General features: G+C 35.1%; 1 pseudogene; it reads right to left on the reverse strand.

Annotated features, from left to right (window-relative positions):
- Window positions 1-4,035: 4,035 nt before the first annotated feature.
- On the reverse strand, window positions 4,036-21,785 carry LOC120194425 (annotated as a pseudogene).
- Window positions 21,786-21,942: the final 157 nt, after the last annotated feature.

Here is a 21,942-nt window from a genome sequence, read left to right on the forward strand (position 1 = left end):
TGAATTAAATTTTAATTCTATTGATATTATTAATTAAAAAGTTTGATTTATGATTTAGTCTTTAGATTCTATCCGTTTTCTCACGTTGATATGTAAATTATTATCTTTATCTCATTTGATCCTAAAAAATAAAATTATCAAAATCACATTTTATTCAAAGGATAAATTGTATTCAAATTCTTTGAATCTCTTATTAGTGTAAAGAAATTGATATGGTTAAACATGTAGGAATTCACATTCAAATTGGTGTACAACAACAACAACCAGATTAAGACTCAATTGGAAAAATATAATTATTTTCTCGTTAATTCTATATTTTGATTGTGTTTTATATACAAAGTAGTTAATATAGAAGTAGTGTGTAACTTTAGCCATATGGGGTGATAGTGGAGAAAAGTGAGATGAAATTAATAAATATTACGAATTAATTTATCTAAGTGATTAAATGAATTATTATTGTTCTTGAAAATTACATGTTCAAACGTCAGCGGTTACAGAAAGGTGATTAAATATTTATTGTTAAATAATTAAGAATATATAAAACATATAATCCTTTATAATAATTTTACCATAATAAAAAAAATTAATAGATATATTAAATATCTCAACGAAGAAAAACCAGCCAAACTCTCCAACACGAAACAGCAAATCATCATTTTTTTTTTTCTCTATACATTTCCCATGTAATATGGTCTCGCACATCAAACATCAAATTCCCAAACTCTTTATCTGCCCATTTTATTGCAACGTCAGGCACCAAAATCTATGCATTCTGACTACCCCGTTCTTCATAAACATATCACCGTCATTTCAGAGCTCAAACCCCGAGGTTTTCCCATCTCAAAATTACCCAAAAGCAAAAATCCCCAGCTTTGGGAGTATCGGATTTCAAAGAGAAAATCCGCGGGTTAAAAGGGTCTGACCGATATCCATGCATGATCGGCGAATGGGTTTTAGCAGAAACTTGAATTGCTTCGCTCTCCTCTTTCTACTACTTTCGTTCTTCCTGTTGCAGTTAGAATTTTCAGGCTCGAGCCATGGAAGCAGCTTGAAGAAATCAGCTATTTCAGCTTCATCCCAACGGTTCAAGCCCCCTGTTCGTGGTGGTGGCTTTGAAGCTGGAAGCCACAAAGCTAAAGATGGCGGTGCTGATGACGACGATGGAATTTTCGATGATGAAAAGAGAAAAGTTCATACAGGTCCAAACCCTTTACATAATAGATGATCCGCAAACAAACAAAAAAACTTACTTTCTTTCCTTAAAGCTACGCGTCTTTTCTCCCTCTCTTTTTAAAAAATATATCCGATGGATCATTGATACGATCGTTTTGGTTGTTTTGTTCATATGATGTAATATCAATCCCAGCAATCTTAGAGTTGTAGTTGGTTATTGTTTTTGCAATATCAATGTTTTGTTAGCACTGATGGATTTGGTGGTGTATGGCTCTGACCGTGAGAGGCAATGTTTGTTACGTTAGGTGGATGTTATTATCGTTCCAAGGCTCTACAAATTGATTAGTTTGACAATTAAGATGCTATTTTCTCTTCATCGATACTTCGTAAATTTAATTTAACCCGAAATATGTATTAGGTTTAGTTTGAAAAGTTTTTTTTGTTGCACTCTTGGTTCCAAAGCTTTGTCTTGATTAATCCAGATCGACCCGTGTTGCACACCTGTTTTTAGTGGATGAGTATTCCAACAAAAATTTTCTACATACAGAAGTACTCGAATCTTAGACCTTATATAAATAAAATCAAGTTGTTTACTACTTGAACTAATCCTGTTACTTGAAAATGTTTTTTAATGAGTTTTTTTCAACATAAAAGTATTTTTTTAGTTTTTTTATTTGAGTTAATAATCACATTTTAAACGTAAAAAAACATAAGCATTCCCAACCGTCCCCTTCTATTTTATTAATAAAATGAATTATGTTATATTTCGACGCTATTTTTTCTTTTGACGAATTTCTATTATAAATTTCATATGAATTGAATAAATATCGATCAATGGATATTATGTGGAATTTGACCTTCGTGTTGTTATACCATTCTCGACCAAAAAAATTATTTGATTTTGAAATCTTTAAAATTCTCGTAATATTTTTTTATGATTAAATAAGTATTGATCTTAAATAAATTTATCGAAATTTATTTTTATAAAAAACATTTTTTAAATTGTGAAACTTCGTTCCCGAAATTTGAGAGTGGGCTTAGATCCAAAGTCAATAAAAAGTAAAATTTATTTGGGTAAAGTGCATAAATAATCTATCGACTATAGAACATCATTTTATTAATTCATTTTACTATTAAGAGTTACAGAATGATCTCCTAAATTATAAGATGTTATTTTTTTGAGTTGTCAACTATTAAATGTTACAAAATAGTCACCTAACTATTCAAATGTTCTAAACTCATATTTTTCTTAAAAATTAGTGATTATCTAAACTAGATGTTAACTTGTTGACTTTGATATGATAAAAATTTAATCTCATAATTGTTTGAGATATATTTTATGGATCGATTGTCCGTTTACAATATGTCGTCGAACTTATGTTTGAAATATTATGTAGTCAAACTAGTGATTAAAAGCAGCAATGGTGCTATCTTTATGACGGTTGTTTTATGCAATGTCATAATTTTTATATGTATGTTTAATATTTACTATTTTGCGTTTTCTACAAGTATTATAGAATTTTGGCTCAGTTATAGCAGTCCTGTGCTTCTAACCATTTTATATTGTTACTTAAAGCTAGCTTGACACATGCCAATGTCTTAGTATCGGACTACTGTTTGAAGATAATGATACAAAGACTATTCTTTGACGAACTTTTTCCCTCGTTTATACTTTACAGTGTTTTCCTTATAATGTGTATTTTGGTTCAAGTAAAACTTAATGCAAGTGTTTCCAATTAGGGATATGCGTTGATCGAGTATGAAAAGTTTGAAGAAGCCAAAAAGGCCATATCCACAATGGATGGAGCAGAACTTCTAACACAGACGATCAATGTTGATTGGGCCTTTAGCAATGGACCCAGTACTGGAGCCTTCAAAAGAAAAAATACGAGGTTTCTCTCTCTTAATAAGCTGCTGAGTTTGGATTGATTGGTAAAATATATCAACAAAGAATGCTAAATTTATGGAACATGTTAATCATTGGAATTGAAGCAATCCATATCTGAACTACTTGACTCTAAGATGACCGAAGCTAGAAATGACCTACCTGAGAGAAACCAACTTAACTCGACCCAAGTACCAAACTTGGCCGAACCTCTACGCTTGGCTTGATTGTCTGGAAATTGGGTATTTTTAGCTGTTCTTTCATTGTGTAAATGCAAAATAAGTGCTGTACGGGGGACCTAACAATACACTTTGTAAATTTCTGCAGATCTGGAAGGACACATCGCTCAAGGAGCCCTCGGAGAAGATACTGAAATTTTGAATTTGTTTTTGTTTTTGGCTGATGAGTGATGCCCCATCATCATGGTGTCCCAAGGGGTGGTTGTATTAGGTTTTCCACTGCGACTTTTTAGCTTTTGATATCTAAGTTTGCTTGGGACTAGAGCTTCTCACTAATTCTGATTTTTTTCTTGTTTTGTTTCCAAGATATTAATCCTTTTATGAGTACCATTAATAGTTTTTAGATTATGTAGGTTATATTCTAACTGAGCCATTGTAAAAAGACTGATTCTGGGAACGAAGGTGGTCAAACTATGAGAGCAACCATCTCAATTCTAATAAGGTTTTGAGAAAATGAGTTGGCAATGGCTCAACCTTTCATACGTAAGAACAGTTTAGAGATGATGATGATTTACAAGAAAGTGCTCAAAATGAGGAAGTTGTTTTACTTCGAAGACATTTGTTCGGATACAGAGATGCAGAAACTCTAAAGTTGCATATACTATTGACAAAGTTGACGGTTTTCTTCAGTCTCATGCAAAAATTAAAACATCCTGATTACAGCTCCAATCACCTTCACAATGGCCAAAAGAAAATAAAAGAAATAAGTTCAGACGCAGCAAATTAGTATGTACACAACATGAGACATCATTGTTCCTCCAGGTTCACTTGTTAGTTCCATGGGGCCGTGACGATGGTTTGTGTAGAAAATCATGCGAGGATGTTCCATAGTCAGATCCAGGTTGTGAAGCTGTTCTATTAATTGGGATCGCCTTTCCTTGAAAAAATCAAGACGGCTTGTTAATTCTACCAGCGCTGATGAAGCTACCGAAGGATGTCTTGGATAATCAATCACCTGCAAATCACAGCAGCATCAGTTATCAAACTAATTATCCACAATTAAAAAGGTTTGTAATAGAAACAAGGCAGAAGTATGTCCCCTGCCGAGTAGAAACAGGCAATTAGTCGCTGTTACCTCCGCAGCTCTTGAAGTGGATGGGATAGAGGCAGAACTAACCTCATCCATTGACATATTATCCGACAGCTCAGTACTTTTTGAGTCACTCAAGCTTGGTGAATCCATTAATTGCTTTCGAGTAGGCAGCCGGGTGCTGTTGCCAACTGCTAATTCCTGTCCTTCAACATTCTTCCAATCTGGCCCTAACAAACTCTCCTGCAGACAGTTTTAAAAATTCATATTAGTTGACAAAACGTGGACCGAACAGGAATAGGTAAAGTGGGAGAAAAACACAGAAGACTCTCTTTTGAGAGAGAAAGTTCAAAGGTAATAGCATTAGGTTCAATGCACAGGAACTGAAGCGGAAAAAATTAAAGATATTAACTGATCTGTCCTCATCATCAGTTTACTTTCATAGTCATTACCAATAAAACTCCTTAATCCATGGCATACAGAAATTAGATTCAGTGGCGCGCTCTAGCTGATAACAAGGTAAAACCTTAACAAAGCAAAATTTGTTTAAGAGACCAAATGCCTCAAGAAATGTGTAAATGGAAAAGCATAATTTGATCTTGAACTGGAGGACGTAAATCAGGTGATCAAGTGAGCTGGAAAAGTTGGATCTTTTCTCAAGCCGAGCTCGAGAATAAAAAATGGTACTCAATCAACATACACCTAAAAGTTCCAAGTTGAGCTCAAGCTTTTTCTTTCTCGAGCCTCGGTCAGTAAAATTATACCCCAAGTATATTTCCTTACAAAAAGGTATCCACTGTAAGATGAAAACACATAAAAATTATGATCATTTCCAAGGAAACCATAAAATTGGGATGAACAGCCTTCAGTCTCAACTAAACTGGGTCAAATGGCTGGGCCAGGCTCTACAAAAAATGAAATGTTAAGCTCACGAAAGCAAACATGATCATATTCTTAAAATTTCTTCTTAATGAAATTCCATTTCAATCCACCAAGAAGCATGGTTCTAAAAAATGTAATGAAGGCATACCTCTGTTCTATGTTTCCTCTCATGATTACAAAAGGAGAGGGTTGTATCAAAATCCTGCTGAAGAAACCTCCTTCAAAAATCATATACATACATTTAATTACAAGGACAAGAAGACTAAATTATTAAGTCGACTCTTTAGCAGACAAATATTGCAGACATATTAATTACTATTTCAGGTAGTTAAAGAGTGCATAGTAAAAACTTCACCAACAATAATAAAACACCATGTGAATTATCAATCAGTAGAAACCCTTGAAAATCACCATATTAATATATAATAACTACCACTTCAAGATAATAAAAACTGTTCATAACCAATGTAGCAAAAAGTGTCTCTTTATCCCTAGGATTTAGTAATCAATTTTTTTTAAATAGTAGTAACTACATCCCTTTCAAACATCAAACCCAAGCCTAAGTAGTAATTAGCTAAGGCTTTTGGCTTTAATGATTCAGAAACCACTAAAATGATTGCCCTCCTCCCACAATCCACTCAACAAGATCCGCCTATAAGATATGTATATAAGCCTATCCTATTAGGTGATTGAATTCACCTTAATAGAAAAGAAACTTTAAAAGACCTTGGCTAAAATTATATGTTATGGTTTCAGAATCCTCGTGAGGAAACTTGAAAGATAACTCCTAATACAAGGAACCAACTGTTGAAACAAGTCGCATGATTTTGGGCATCAATATGCAAAGATAAAAATTCATCTGATAAAAGTAAGAACAAAATCTTAATCTACAACTGACATGAGTAATTGCTTAATTGATAACATAAGGACCTCATGAATCTGCCATGCAACTGCCACTAATGTTATATGGAGCTTTAAAAATAACTGAACAGAAAGATTCCATTTACTCACTGTTGAGAGTTATGATTTTGGACATGTTGAAAATGGCCGCAAGCATTAGATAGAGAACCAAAATGGTGCTGCCGTTGCTGATTCAGCTGATGATGGAGTTCTGCAACTTTCTGCTTCAATCTAGCCACATCAGCTTCAGCAAGAGCAATCTCCTCTAGCTCAGCCCTCGTCTTCACATCATTTTTAAGTTGTAAGAATGAGGAATACTAGATTTATAAAGAATAACAGTTCTCATGACATCAGTACCAACCTTGGAATCTATTTCACGGGAACTAGAAAATTGTCCAGATGACATGCTCATCCAACTTCAAGGGCAGCTCTAAGATCCCTTTCAGCTTGCAACTGCTCTTGCAATCTAGAAACCTGAACAATCATTTAAAGGTAAGTAGGGCAAAACTAGTACCATAATTCTTCACCAAAAGGTTAGGAAAAACTGTCCAAGAAGAATCATTCCTTCGAGAGAAAGTAGATTATAGTTCTGTGTTGGAGATTTCACACAACAATTTACAGTATATAAAATACCCAATTATTACCCCTTTGCCCTATGTCCACAAAAGTCGCGGAAAAGAATTTCAATATAAAACTATTTCACAGTAAATGCAATCCACAAAATTGTCAAGTTAGAATGACCCTCTGCAGATTGAATTTCATCCAGTCATCGAAGATGCCATCATTAATCCAAAAGCCCTCACTTTCCAAAGGCATTTACTATTAGATGTAAGAAACAGAAGAAGAAATATATTTGCAACTGCATGAACCTGTTCTGCAGTTAGTTTCCAGAAAGTTTTAAAACCTTATCTTCCAACAGGTAAAGAAATTCACAGATTTAGCATCTTAAGTATCAAAGTTAAGAGTAAGGCCCAATAGAGTAAACAGAATAAGGCAATATAGGCAAGACAATGTTGTTGTTCTTGATGATGGCATCAAATTTAAAATCAAATGACGAACCCTAACTAGTGATAAAGTTAGCATCTAATTCCTCACTAAAGCAGCAAAGAAATATATAGAACCAGGCCTTAATAAAGCACATAGTACTAATCCAAAATGATTGCAAATAAGAAATTCCAAACACTCAATTAATTGCTGAACATGTAGTACAAATATCAGCAAACAGATTAAGAAATAAAAATTTCTTGAGAAAAGTGTAGAATAGGTAAGAAAGAAATACATCTTGTTCAAGTGCCAAGCGACGTTCATGCAAAGTTTGTTTTCTTCTTTCCAAGCTAGCTTGTAAAATTGCGTTTCCTCTAGCCTATAGAAGGTTGCGAGTAATCTGTCAATGGAGACAAAATTTTGGTCGAGCATATTATGAATTAAAAAAATTAGTGCTTCCTGCCTACCTCTTTTGCAATGCGATGTTGTAGGTCATTCTTAGCACTCTCAAGCCTCTGTATAGCAAGCCTAGAGAGAGGGAAAAAACCAACAAATTGATTTTGCAAAGACAATAAGGTAGACATCAACTACAAGCTACATTTAGACAGTGGAAATAAAAGAATTCAACTGCACACTGTTTTAACATATGGGATCTTACAACAATACCAAGTTAAAAGTAGAAGTGTATAGATTTTTAAGATGAAATTCAATTCATGCTAATGCTAAGCAAGAGTTGCAAAAGCACATAGCCCAAGTAATAGTTTTCAAATGCATACTATTAGTTAAAAGAAATCCAAATAACAAAACAGAAAACTATAAGATATAATGAGTAACGTACTCTTCTTCACCAGAAGAATCAACTGATTCTATTGACGGTGTCTTTCTGGCCTGTATAACAAAGCAAAAGAAGATTCAAGGGAGTACGGATTTACAAAACATCTGATTGTGTTTGTGTGTGTCAAACCAAAGCACATGTACATCCACCAACAAAATAAGGAACAAAATTTGAGATGCACATATGCTTTACCGAGGAATGCAATGCAGTAACAACTTTTAGAAATAATGTTCCCTAATATAGTCTAAATACAGTGACAGATAAGGCACATTCTCAGCCAGTAAAATATGTAAATTATGCAATTTCTAAGAAAGACTAGATTTCCGTTAACATTTCTTAGCTAGCTGATGCAGCAATCGTACTTATTATTTGAGTGCATGAAAACAAACAGCCTTCCAAATAAGTCCAGGGCCAAAACAATTTGATAAGAGTCGAGACATAATGGAGGAAGTAGATAGGAGTAAATTTATAAATGAAAGAAACTGGAAAAGTGTTCCAAACTGGTTCGGTATGAGCTGAAGCTATACCACCCGCAAACATTAAACTGAGAACAATAAATCCAATGCCTGTATGGCTTGGAGCTTTATCTATCCAATGATGAAACACTTATGACCTCTCTCGGTTGTATGCATGATGTTTTTTTCGTTAAGTTTTGCATGCAGGATTTATCAAAAACAAGAGAAAAATAAAGAAAATAAACTGCAACGTGTGTGATGAAAATCCTAGAATGCAGCGGTGAAACACAAAGCAATGATGCAACTAAAAAGCCTTCAACTTTATTCTAGGACTACTTCAAAAATGATTTTTTCTAGTTTCCATCATTGGAAAGTTTATCAAGACATAGATCATGTCTAAGTTAATCAACCATATCTAGAATCTATTTAGAAATTGTTGAATAAGTGTACGAGTATAATGCATGTAAATAGATAGATCCTCACAATTATGTAATAAATCATAAAATGGTAACTTACATTGCTTCTTCCCCAAAATGTTGATCTCTTTGTATTTATACTGGAGCTTCTAGCTTTACCAGCTGGTTTCTCAGAAGAAGATTCAAGTCCAGCCGCATATATAGGATGGCTAGGATCCATTGAAGACAGAATCTCACCCATTGATCGGTAAGATTCAGCAGTAGGTGACACACTTGGGACATCTATTCCATTAGTTAGGTTTTCATTTCCTTTATTTTGCTTACCATTTTCTTCCAGTTGAAGATCAGGATATCTCATCTGCAAAGGTTCTACGGCCAAGCTTGAACTCTCAGACTGAATATTATTGTTTCTAGGGGAGGGGACATCTTGACCATCATACCCAAATGCCTGTACACAGCATATGAATGTTTCATTTACCAAATCATCCTTAAAATTAGCATCCACATTATGACAAAGTTCACAATGATGATGTCAAGGGGGTTAATGTTATTGAAATAGCATGGAAATTGGAACACAAAAACATGAAGAATTAGTTCATTCAATCTACAGTCTTTTATCAAGCTAAGGCTTAACGTGCTGCAGAAACCCTAAACTAGATGGGTAAGTCAAGTGCACAAAGCACGCTCTTCAATGATACATGAAGGATTTTTGCTTTACTATATCAATTTCCAATACATAAGGTTTTAAACTTAACTCTTCTTTTATCTCCTTAAGGAGGCAAATCATTACTTAATACAGTTCACGTCATTGAACTATCTACGCTAAAGTTCTAATTAATCCTCACTGCTTTCCCATGACATATAAATACTCTTTTTTCAATTTATCCTCTTCGACTTTACTGTCAAATGAAAAATCCATCTAAAAACTATTCCACTCAAATTCAATGAACAGTATGTGATTCCAGATCTCCATGGATAATCACAAGCCCAGGTACTAATTGTTTGTACAGCATGATTGTTCAAGCTGTATATAATCACAAAGAAAATCTCAAAGTATCAAAACAAATGATCTCAGGAGCAGAGTACGCAAAAAAGAGCAAGAAAATGACATGTTATTACAAATTAAACTCAACATCTTCTCAAGTTCAACACAAGAGTACAATGACAAAATCAAAAAATCTTTAGCTACTTCCCACATTCAAGATATCCAGATTCAAGATATCATTTCTGAGCATTGATCATCACAACAAACACCATAACAGTTCTCATGTAAAGTCATTGCATTTGTCTGCCTGGAAGGTTTCCATGGGATGGGCCCAGTTGGCATAATGAAAATGTTATCTAAAGCCGAGTCAGGTCAGATTTGTCCCGGCAACCCAGCCATTCATATTTTAAATTAAATAAATATATTTTGAATATAATAATATAACAATATCCTCAGGCCATACTCCAGCCTAAAGAATCATTTCCACGCTCAGCCCAATTGGGTTAGGCCACTGACTGGTGGGCAATTCAAGTGTGCAATCATTGATGCATATAATATTTATGTTTTATGGAAAAGGAAAATATGTCTAGAATTGATTCGCTCCCCACTGGAGCTAAAAGTATTAGAGTCTTTTCATCTTCTAAAATATCAAAATGGGTGGTTTTCGTCGATAATCTTAGCAGGTGTGTCTCAAGAAGATCTCTTTGGGAATTATTCCAGCGTCATGGTGAAGTTGTGAAGGTTTACATCCCCTTAGTAAATAGAAGGCCAAAATCAAGGATTCTACTTTTGCCTTTGTTCATTTTGGAAGCCAGGAAGATATGGAAAATGCCATAGCGAAAGTCAACAATGCAACGGTCGATCATAAAGGGTTTCAGCGGGTACAACAAGGTATGTGAAAAAGAATGATCTAGGAACAAGTAATGGGAGGGTAGCTGAAAGGTCAGGGAATAGCTCGGAGGCTCAGAAAAGAAAGGCAGATATCATAATGGAGTTGTTTAATAAGTTTAACGATGGAAGGTCATACAAAGAGGCACTGGCTAGTCAGAAAGCAAATGGTGCGAGGGAGAAGCTAGTGAATGTTTTCTTTTTTTTATAGGAATTGAGGCCTCATTAAAAAACCTCTTCATGATTTAAGGAACTCATATTGAATTCCTAAATCGGAGGAAGGAGGAAAAGAGTTCCTTAAACTTTATTAATAAAGATACATAAGATACAATAATAAGATAAAACCCTTACAAACAACCTAAAAACCCAAAATAAAATATCCCAACAACAAAGAAAAATTAACCAATACCAGACTTAGCCAACCCATCAGCCTCAATATTGGTTGTCCTAGCCACCCATCTAATAACTCCCTCGACTTCTTTGAGTTTAACAGCTACCTCCCTAACAATGGAGGCATAGACAACAGGACAACAAGATCCATCCTTAATCCAATCCACTACCATTTTACAATATGATTCTATAATCAACCGACCCTTAATACCTCCTCTCACTGAGTGAAAGAAATTTAAACCCTCCTTAACAGCCTTTAACTCCATCAGAATAGGTGGACCCGGACCAGAAGCCGTCTTAAAAGAACCTAAAAGTAGACCTTCTTCATCTCTTAGGATACCTGCAATTCCACTGCTCTTCCAGTCAGAACTAGTAGCTGCATCTACATTCAATTTAACAAAGCCCTTAGGAGGGAGGGACCACGGGATGGTAGAGACAATTGATTTGTTTGGAGGGAAACATGAATCCCCAAGGGAAGGGTCACTGATAAGGGAATCCAAAGAAATGACCGAATCTGCAAACTTAGCTAGGAACCAAGCTAGAATAAAGTTTTCCAAACAGTCCACATAACAACAGCCGGAATAAAGTTCCAAATAGTAGAACCGGAATTTAGATCTTCCCAAGCTAGAAGAAAGTTTTGCGCATTTCCATGAAAGACCGAACTGATACTCCAATACTGCAACAATGTATTCCACAAAGACCACACGACAAAACAAGAGAGAAATAAATGAGAAGAGGATTCATCCACCAAATTACATAAAGGACAAGAAAGATCTACAATATCCGAAACCCCTCTTTTAGCCAGTTCAGTCCTCACTGGTAGTTTTTGAAGGACCACCTGCCACATAAAAGTCTCAATCCTTGGTGGCACCAATCCTTTCCACAATTTTCTTCCAAAAAGAGTTCGCCTGAGAAACCGAGGAACAAATCTTCACACATGAATTAACAGAATAAACACCATCCCCTTTCCCTTTCCAGATCAGAGCATCGCTGGCATCTTTAGACAAGCAAAAATTAGAAATGATTGTCATCAGATTAGTCCACTGTTCAAATTCCCAATCAGCCAAATTCCTCCTCAATCGAATATTCCAAATCCAGCCTAAAGAACTAAACTCGCCGAAATCAATCAATTTACCACTCTGATTTGAAGAGATGGCAAACAGCCTTGGGAAAGAGACCTTAAGAGGGCAGTCCATTGTCCATTTGTCCTGCCAAAAACGGATAAACTGACCACAACCAACTTGAATTCGGCACATACATCGAAATTTTGAGCCAAATGAGTCTTCTTTAAAATGAGAATTAACCACTGAACTCCAAATCCAAGAGGATTGAGCTGGTATCTTGCTATTGAACAGTAAAGAGTAGGGATCCAGATTGTATTTTGAACATATCAACCCCATCCAAACAGCGTTCCTTTCATTAGCAAACCTCCAAGACCATTTCCCCAGTAGAGCTCTGTTCATATTAATAATATTCAACACTCCCAAACCTCCCTCCTCCTTAGATTTGCACACATTGGACCAGCTGACCCAATGAATCTTGTTTTTATCCGTTCCACCTCCCCATAGGAATTTAGACATTATGGAATTGAGTTTGGAATTAACCGAGGAAGGAATTTTAAACAGAGATAAATAGTAGGTTGGAAGTGAACAGAGAACCGACTTAATCAAGACTAACCTCCCTGCCAATGAAAGAGTGTTCGGTTTCCAACCTGCAAGCTTCTTGTTAAATTGTAAAACCACCGGATCCCAAAGAGAGGAAGAATTCCTAGATGCACCGAGAGGCAAACCTAGATATTCAGAGGGAAAATTCCCAACTGCACAACCAATAGACGAGGCCCACTCCTCAACCTCCTCCGCAGTCGTATTAACACCAAATAATCTGCTTTTCTTCAAATTCAATTGAAGGCCAGAAATTAGTTCAAACACTCTTAGAACCCTCTTAACATTTAAAATCTGATTCTTCGAAGCTCCACAGAAAATAATTAAGTCATCTGCAAATTGCAGATGAGATAAATTAAAAGCCGTCTCATTTCTTCCAAATTGCAGTCCAGAAAACAGTCCCTCAGATACTGCTTTTGAAAGCAGTAAGTTTAGAAGTTCCCCAACCAAGTTGAAAAGCATAGGAGATAGAGACCAGCCCTGACGGAGACCCCTTGCCATAGGGAATTCCTGAGAAGGGACCCCATTAATCAGAACTGAAACTGAGGTTGTTGTTACACATTGTCTGATCCAACTCCTCCATTTGAAGCCAAATCCCATTTTCTCCATAACCGTAAAAAAGAATGGACCAATCCACAATATCATAGGCCTTTCTGAAGTCCACTTTAAACACACATCCTTTAAGCCCTTTCTTCCTCCAAAAGTCAACTCCCTCATTAGCTATAAGAGAGCAATCCAGTATTTGACGACCTGGAATAAATGCAAACTGCGTTGGGTTTATCAAACCAGTAATACAATTCCTTAATCTCCTTGAAAGACATTTAGAAAGGCTCTTGTACAACCCTTCTACAAGGCTTATGGGTCTAAAATCATCTAATCCACCAATATTAGACACCTTGGGAATAAGAGTAATGAAAGTATGATTGACTCCATGTTCCCAATCTTTCCCCTTATAGAAATTATGAAAAAATTTCAGAATATCTACCTTTAGAATAGACCAAAATCTCTTGAAAAAACCCATATTTAATCCATCCGGTCCGGGAGCTTTGTTACTATCACACGATTGAAGAGTTTCCCAAATTTCTTCCTCTGTAAATTCTCTTTCCAAAAACACACTTTGCTCCCCATAAATTCTGGAAAAATTCAGCTTCAAATCTTCAACTTCCAAGGTTTAGATTGGCGTCTTGTTTTTTAGCTAAGCATCCGGATTCGGCTGTTTCGTTGGATTCCCTGTTTGGGGATCCTTGTTTGGCGGACTAGTTGACTTTCCCTCGGAAATTAAAAGCGAAAATCGCTTGTTGGACTCCCCTCCCGAAGGCTTTTTTAAGGCTAATGTAGACAGGGCAGTAGTAAGTGATTGGAGGAAGGGGGCATTGGTGGTCTGTTAAGGGATTCGAACAGCTGTACGCTGCTGTTTTTTTCTGATTCCGTGGGTCCAGGTCCTATTCTAGCTGAATTGAAGGCGATCAAAGCGGGGGTTGAAACTATTCTTGGATTCAGATTGGGTTTCGCTAGGTCATCTTATTTTGGAATGCGATTGCTCGGTAGCTTTGGATTAAAAATTCTTCTTGTCCTCCATGCTATGAATGTATTCTTAGGGAAATTAGATCCTTGGTTTTAGCTAAGGATGTCATATGTAGGCTGATTGTAAGAAATGCTAATTGGAAAGCTGATGAACTGGCTAAAAAAGGGATTGGATGAGGTGAGGATAGGGATATTTTGAGAGTGGGGTTGTCTTTGTAATGGGGTAATTGTAATGTTTCTGGTTGTAATTCTGGGTATTTAAACCCTTATTTTAATAAAATTGAGGAACTCTTTTCCTCCTTCCACTGATTGTTTGTTCTCCTTATGGGAAGCGGACAGTTAAGAAGGGGGTTTTTAACAAGGCATCCTATTCTTATCAAAAAAAAAATATTTATGTTTTTATTTTAGAGAAAAAGAGAGAAAGGGAGGGGGAAGAGAACCTTGGAGTCATACAGATCACTGCCTGCATAACCGCTGCTTTCACTTAATTTCCCACTAAAAACACGTTCAGGAACTTCATCCGAGTCTGAACCGGCTTCATTTTCAGCATCATGGTAGCCATTGTCTTTCATATCTGGATTTTCATTATCAGTTGAATCTTCACTACCACTATGTTCAATCCGAGATTTAGCTGAAATAGAGCATCTTTGTAGATTTTCATCCTGAAATAACACAAATAATCACTAAATAGTACCATATGAAAGGAGACCACAAACATAGAGTTATGATTGTGTGAAGTTTGACAAGATTTGAAATTATAATTATGAGAAAGAAAAAATCACAATAATAAGAAACATTTTAAGGGAAGAAAAACTTTTGAAGTTTTCCATGATTAATGGCAGCATGATCAACTCAAGTTTGCGGTCAAATAACAATTCATGAAATGACATTGTCATCAAATTCATGACAGCTGAACAAGCTTATTACTAAATGAAATAAAAAAATTCTAAATAAGTTTACACTTCGCTAATACTAAGAGGTAAATGACTATAAATGTTATGATATAATTCCATGAATCCCAAGCATATATAACTTCGTTTTCATGATATTATTTGGAAAAAAAACATGGGTATGAATTATTCTAAAACATTATTTTTTGTGGAAAAAACATACACTTAGCATAAGAAATCACAGAGAGCATTCAGATTGATACATTAGACAACAATGAAGCTGGGAACATCTTACATCAAAAATATTGTCATAATCATCCAAAAGAGTTGCAATGATGGCTTGAGCATTGTTAGCAGCATTTGCAGCAGCAAGAAGCTGCGTAGAATTATCACCATTTACATCAAAGTCATCCTCTAACTCACATTCACCAGCTAATAAAGGGCGTAAAAGCAAGGGAGCCATGCAAGCAGCTACAGCAGATGGAGTCATTCTATTCTCAGGAGAATGGGATGAGATTGTATGCATCATCTTTAGAATCCTACAAATCATGATGCATACCAGGTTACATAAATTAATAAATATTAATAACTTCAGAATATATATACATCAAAAAAATTGTTGACTTCTACCAATTCAAAGCTCCCTAAGAATAGATATTTACGTGGATCAGGTACCTATCCCTATACTGTTTGTAGCTTAAACACTTAATATTGCTTGAACCCTTTCCACAAATCTCATGCTTTCTTATCAAATAAAGTGAGATAAACAGATGGTGAATCACACTTTCTTATTAAAGAATCACAATTTAGCGTCTGCTTACAAGTAAAGCATTGTGCCAATTAAACCATTTACAGAGTAGTAAAATCATCTTTTCTGCATTCATGTTTCATCTCAACAAGATGTCTACCGATCATGCATTCAGTGACAAAGTCAGGAACTTTGTGGGGTGGGCGTGGGGGGTAAATTTAAAGAACTTAGGAGGGGTAAAGTTTAAAATATAATTTAAAAGGGCTTAAATGAAACCTATAATTTTAGGAGGGGATGAAAATGAAAATTTTCCATTTAATCAAAGGGTTAAAAGGCTTAAAATGAATTTTTAATACTTCAGAGGGACTGAAAAGGTAATTAACCCTTTTAACCAATTGGGGCCCTTCCCCCCACCCCACGCTTCGTCCCTGAATTCAATTTTCAAGTTATCAAATAAAAACTATCAAGTATAAAATGAATAGTTTTTTGAAAACTAAACTCAATCATAAGAGTTTTCATTACAGGAACACCATAAAGAATAGGTGCAAACAAGGGGAAAATGTAAAACATGAAATGTTTGAAAGCGACAGGGACATTACCTTTGTAACAGGCGGCGGTTTGGTTCAGGAAATGTCTCAAATATTGCAGAGCACATTGCACTTATCCGAGCTTCCTTCCTATCAATTTCTTATCCAATGAAAACATAAAGCAACAGTATTAACTATGACAGATGCATTAGCAATTATACCACTAAAATGCAAAATACTTTTTAAATATATACACACATATATAATATAAAGCTGGTGAAACAATTTCAAACAATAAGTTATACAGTGTAGCAGTTGCACTTGTGCACCCCAAAAAAATGTACCAGTTGCAGCAGACTGGAATGAAACAAAAACATAAATAAACAGCTTAAAGTTCAAAGGCACAGAAGATTTTTAATTCAAGTCCAAACATTTTATACACACAAAAACAATTATAGAGTGGCAGTGACAAGTGACAACACGAAAATAACAACATTAGCAGATACAAGTCCTCTCATAAAGTGATTCAGTTCCAGTTACTGCAAAATGGGCCACTTTGTCGCTCATGAAATTGAGAATGCTAATGTATAAACGGAAAACCTGCTAAAAAACACCCAAGATTCTTTTATTCCCTTAAATATTTTTCTGTGTTTCCATAGTAAATTAAATGTTTGTCGAGTAATTTACAATGCTGATTGCTGACTGTTATTCACTCCAGCCTTGACATGTCAATATATCAACTCAGCATGCAAAAACGCATGAGTACAGCCGTACAGGGTAAAGCAAGCATGTGAAGCATCATAACTTCACAAGTCGTGGTTGTACTTTTTGCTTTAAATATGCATATAATGCACCAAATGTTGCACCAAGAATATATACTTAGATTTTTAGACTACAATAAATATCTTTTAACATCTTAAAGAGATATTATCAAAATTCAATAATAAAGATGAGAGAAAAGAAAGCAAAGAGTTAAACGTACTGTAAGCCTCCAATAATGCAGCACAGCAGGATGCAGGAACTGGGGAGGAGGGTAGCTCCCGTAAAACATGCTGTGGATCAAAAAACTTTCATGATAAAGGAATATGAAATCAATCTGATAAAACATGATATAATGTACCGACAGAGCTACCTTTACACAGTCTCCCACAACATGAGCATCCTCATCGGAACCAAATTCAGTCTTGCCTACGTTTTGAAAAGATGATATGTAAGAGCATTTGGATGGCATGTTAAGAACACAACTTATCCACAAGAAACCTTAAGAAGTTTTGAGAGATCCAGATATGCAAATATGTGGAAATTCTAAAAGAATCATCAATTTCAAATGAAAAGATACCCTGTTCATATTCTTGAACTCTACGATCAACCTCCTCAACATCTGCAGACTGACGTAGAATTCCCTCAACTTTAATTCCTATAGCAGAAACAATATTATGAGTGAAAAGATAAAAGTAACAACGAAGAAAGAAAATATTTTCTTCACTTTATCCGTGTCAGTTCTTTTCTTGTAATCACAGAAATCTCCCAGTTTATTCTTCCAAAATAGCCTTGCTAGTAAAAAATTTTACAAGCTCAACCAGCTAATGAAGTTTAAACACATATCCGACCATTCTAAATTGATAAGAAAAAATGCAACTGCTAGCGGGTTTGAGCACTCTAGCCAAGATGATGACTCAGAAAATCTAACCTAGAATGATGTAAAAAGGTAATAAACTATCAAATGGGTGTTTGAGCATAGAAATTTTGGCCTAAGTTGATCAAAATTTCAAATCAAAACTGAAAATGCAAACTGCTAGCCTATCAAGGATCTTAATTTGCTACATGCAGGAAGGCATAGGACTTCATACATAAAGCTATTGATTCCTATGCTCTAACAAAACGGATGATCTGACATCTTCCCCAATGTTAAGATCACACAGATAAAACCTTTGGATGGTTAACAAAACCAATTCAAAAGATTAAGAACACAATTTTCTAGACAAGTGTATGTGCCAGCAAAGCTTCACTTTCCATCAGACCTAGCACAACAGCAGAAGGAATAGGTCGATTAATATAAGCAAATAAAATAAGTCACCACTTACCAAACTTCTCAAGAAATCGCAGAGCTTTCTCTAGGAATGATGGGCTACCATCAATATCTTCAAGTGCAAGCAAAATGGGTCTTCCAACAACCAACGATTTAGCAGTGCGTTTGTCTCTCCCTAAGAAAAATCCAAAAATCTAATAAAATTAAGGTATTGCAGAAGAATCAGTCAACAAGGAATTATGAACGTCAAATAAATTAAGAATAAACTCTGGGGAACAAACATTGATGGAATGACCCTTCAATTGTATCAGTTGTGTCACTTCTGAAAATCCCATTGTGTCCCATGACAAGTGCAGCACTTGGCGCTTGTGTGAGGGCATTTTCTAGAGCTGTTTTCCATTCATACAAATCTTCTGATGTCTCTGCCTGAATTTGGCAAGTAACAAGTATTGAAATTTGTCCTAAAAACAAAAAATAATAGCTGAAACATGCACCTTAAGAGTGAAAGCTCGTCCATCACGCCCATCAGGAAACAATACAGTCAACAACTTTTTATCTTCTCTAACAACAACACTGCAAAGAAGAGGAACTATAAGCAAGACTATAATCGCAAACCATAATAAAAAACATGTAATTGCTATCCAGACCTTCCGGAACTGTTCAAGTCAATACCCCCCAAAGTCAAATTAATTTCACCACCTCTTTGTGGTAGGGCACTCTGCAAGAAAAAGCAATAAGCCTTTGTTTTAATTAACTTCTGAAAATAAACTTTTAACGATCATTCAAACATTAAAGGAAAGACCATTATCAGTTTTCCTCTTTATATGGCAAGGCACATCAAGAAGTAAGAAAATCTAAAAAATTCATAACATGATGGTCTGCAACCGCTCCCTCAAATTTCAGTGATGACTGTGTCCCGCAGTGTTCCATGAAATCAATCTTATCCTGATCTTCCTATTCTATGTGCAACAATCCTGAATGATTTAATATATACTATTAAACCATTCCAACAGTTAAAGCATTGAAAAGACAAGGTACATACATATGCATAAAAAGTGAGGGGAAAACATCTAAAAAATTGAATATGGTGCAACACCAATAAATGCCACACGACTATGAACTTAATTATAAGACAACAGATTCCTAATGACTTTGGCATAGCATAGAAGTTAAGAACAGTAACAGATGAAATTCAGGAAGAAAAAATGCCATACTATAATTACTAAAATAATGGAAACAGTGGTAAGAACTAACAGGATCACTTTTAAAGAACACCAAGGATGTGCGTGTGAGGATAAACCACCTCTTCTTCCAAGATTTCCAACCGATCCCTGCAGAAGTTCAAAAATTATAAAATATTTTGAGCCAAACCATGTCGATAGCAGAATCAAAGGAGTGTTTAAAAAACACTGTCATATAACTAGGCCACACACATCAGAGAGGTGATTACCGAGAAAAATGAATGCATGAGACCTCAATCCAGATCTCGATGGCAACAAAATATTAATATGAAAGATGGATGTCCTCCAAGATTTAAATATTATAATCGATGGAGAAAAACATGATTCTTCACTTCAAGAACACATGTTGAAAAATTAATACCTATACCACCAATAAAGAAGAACAAACACTTGAACATGATTTTCCAAGAAGATAAAGAACATACGTATGCTAATACATAGATACCTATTTACAGGTGTAATGCTGATAGAGATATGTGCATATACAAACTACCGATGCAATTTATACACAAAAAGCTATTCCAAATAAACAACCTGCATTTCCTTATCACTATAAATAAATAGATATAAGCATGAGTTAAAGATATAGAAGTTATGGGCAAATAGTAAACTATTGATGTGAGTTTTCACTATGAAAATAGTTTAAAGGGAGATAGGAACGAAACAGTGGTCAAATACACTACAAACCTTTTGAGGATATGAAAAGAGGGCCACTCTTGAAAACCTGTGAAACTGTCACATATCAAAAGCCAAAAACGAGCACCAAATGCCTAGTACAAAACTAATTATTCTCTTGCAAAAAAGAGCTTTTAATCAATTTAAGGGAGCAATTATGGCTTCACCACCAAAACCCAAAATTTTATTGTTGTACTATCAGTTGATGCTATGCAAATCGATCAATTAGAGATTGAAGCAACGCTTGTTTACAATTACTAACTACTGATTGAATGTTTATACAGTTATTATTGCTACTGTACTATGTTGGTTTTTCCTCGAGAATTGTGAACTACCTTGAAGTGGTGACAACACATGTATTTACCAGCTGATGTTAACATGTGACAGTAGAAAGCAAAACAATTCAATGTCATACCAAGCAGCGGGAAAATATGTTAGATTGTGGACCATAAGTTGAGGTATACAACATCATCCGATAACTAAAATCTCTATGACAAGGTTGAAGAATATATTACGCTTTGCAACTCTTAAATTCATTTTTTTAAATGTAGCAATGGGACTGGAATAAAGTGTAAATTCATAAATTTCAGAAGAAAATGTTGAAGAATTTCTGATCCTCCGCATTTTTCTATTCCTTATTTTATGTATCTATCCATCTTGATTTCATTTTATTTTACATAATGTTTTTTAACTGACCAAATTATGTACTCGATAGCACGAGAACTTTCTCTTTCTAACATAATTAGAAGCCGATTTTGTAGAATTCCTCCAAATCCAATTAAGGAGATGAGGAGGGGGAGTATTTGGCTCATGCATGCTGATATAGATTTTTGTAAGGATACAAAATTATTAACCTGAAGAAAAAGTTATATATTGAAACAATAAAAGCACAAATTTTATTTAAAAATTTATTTTAGTTACTTACATATAGAAAATTCAAAACTACAATGCATAGTAAAATTTTCCATGCTTCCAATGACGCCCCGTGTGAACAGAACAACATTATTGATTTATTATATTTCAAGTTTTCAAAATTTTTGCTACATTGATTCTCTCAGACTGTTTCTTTCTTTCAAATAGAATGATAATAATAATATTACACAAAACAAGTTGGACTGAAGTTCAATTTAAAAATCTCAAAAATAAAATTTAACTTCTACCAAAAATGGTAATTTAAGGCCTTAATCAAAAGTTCAATATCTGTAACTTCTTACAATCAATCCAAGTAAAGCTCAAAACAGAAGATCCCTAAAACTTTCTTTTTATTCACATTCCATTTTCTCAGAAACCAAACAGAAAATAAAAAGGATTTAAAAAAATATGTTACCGTGTTGGAGGCTCCGTTTCTGGGCCGTTCAAATGCTGCTAACGAAGCCGACATTTCCGCAGATTAACATTGAAATATACAGTCAATTAAATGGGGGGGGGGGACAACTGCCTCAGCATTTCAACTCTCAGCGAATCACTCGTTGTTCGACATTGAGTCAACACAGTCGATCGACAAGTTAACTCCAACCCAGGCAAGATCTAAAAACGTGGAGCAAATAATAATCGAACCTTAAGCTTAGGGTTTTTCCATAGTCTA

This window comes from Hibiscus syriacus, unplaced genomic scaffold (assembly GCF_006381635.1).
Source record: "Hibiscus syriacus cultivar Baekdansim isolate YM2019G1 unplaced genomic scaffold, ASM638163v2 tig00116997_pilon, whole genome shotgun sequence".
NCBI lineage: Eukaryota > Viridiplantae > Streptophyta > Magnoliopsida > Malvales > Malvaceae > Hibiscus > Hibiscus syriacus.